Source organism: Sinocyclocheilus rhinocerous, unplaced genomic scaffold (assembly GCF_001515625.1).
Source record: "Sinocyclocheilus rhinocerous isolate Xijiao unplaced genomic scaffold, SAMN03320098_v1.1 scaffold46349, whole genome shotgun sequence".
In the NCBI taxonomy this organism is placed as follows: Eukaryota; Metazoa; Chordata; class Actinopteri; order Cypriniformes; family Cyprinidae; genus Sinocyclocheilus; species Sinocyclocheilus rhinocerous.
In genome coordinates this window covers 1-797 of record NW_015633153.1, presented here as the reverse complement: position 1 = coordinate 797, position 797 = coordinate 1, and the positions used below count along the sequence as shown (strand labels likewise).

The following is a 797-nucleotide window of genomic DNA, read 5'->3' as shown; positions in this document are numbered from 1 at the left end:
TTTGATGATGATGTACTCCACGTTACTCAGCACTGACATGAAGTCAGTGTAACTCACGGCTTCATCAGACACGGAGTTGAAATACTTCCACTTGTGCTGCACACAAACACGAGAACGCGGTCAGAGCGCGCCGGGATCACACTCACACAGAGGTGATGTAAGCGACTCACCTCGGTCAGAGGAAGCTCCTGTCCGGTGCGGACGCCGTTCTCAGGCGCGGGAAGCTCGGTGTAGATGACCAGCTTGCGCAGGTGTCCGCCCCTCATCAGCACCTGAGGCTCGTGATTGGCCAGACCCACGCCGTCCAGAGCGAAGAAGGCCAGCGTGTAGGAGAGTCTTCCTCCGTACGACAGCAGCTACGAGAGAAACAACAACCACACAACACTAATGAAACATCTGAGTGCAACAAATAAATGAACAGAACCACACGAATCACACATCTGTGCAACAAATACATGAATAAACATAAAAAATTAATTATTAAAAAAGTATGAATAGAAATACATAAATAAATACATAATAATCAATTAAAATATATTAATATAAATACATAAAATAAAAATATATATATAAAAAAACAAATATAAACATGAAAATAAATAAATAAATAAACAATCTCTCAAAATACCAAGATGGTAAGTTAAATAAACTATGCACATTTACAGGGAAAGGATATTTTATAATCTTCAAAGATACCCTGTTACCGTGGTATTTGTGTGGTGTTTACCGTGGTATTTGTGTGGGGTGTTACCGTGGTATTTCTGTGGGGTTTGTACCTTGTTACCATGATATTTCTG

General features: G+C 40.5%; 1 long non-coding RNA gene across 1 annotated transcript; it reads right to left on the bottom strand.

Annotated features, from left to right (window-relative positions):
• Positions 1–32: 32 nt before the first annotated feature.
• On the bottom strand, positions 33–720 carry LOC107743240 (uncharacterized). Its single transcript, XR_001640383.1, has 3 exons — positions 697–720; positions 171–356; positions 33–96 (listed from the first exon to the last, which is right to left on the bottom strand). It is a non-coding gene; the product is annotated as an uncharacterized LOC107743240 (long non-coding RNA).
• Positions 721–797: the final 77 nt, after the last annotated feature.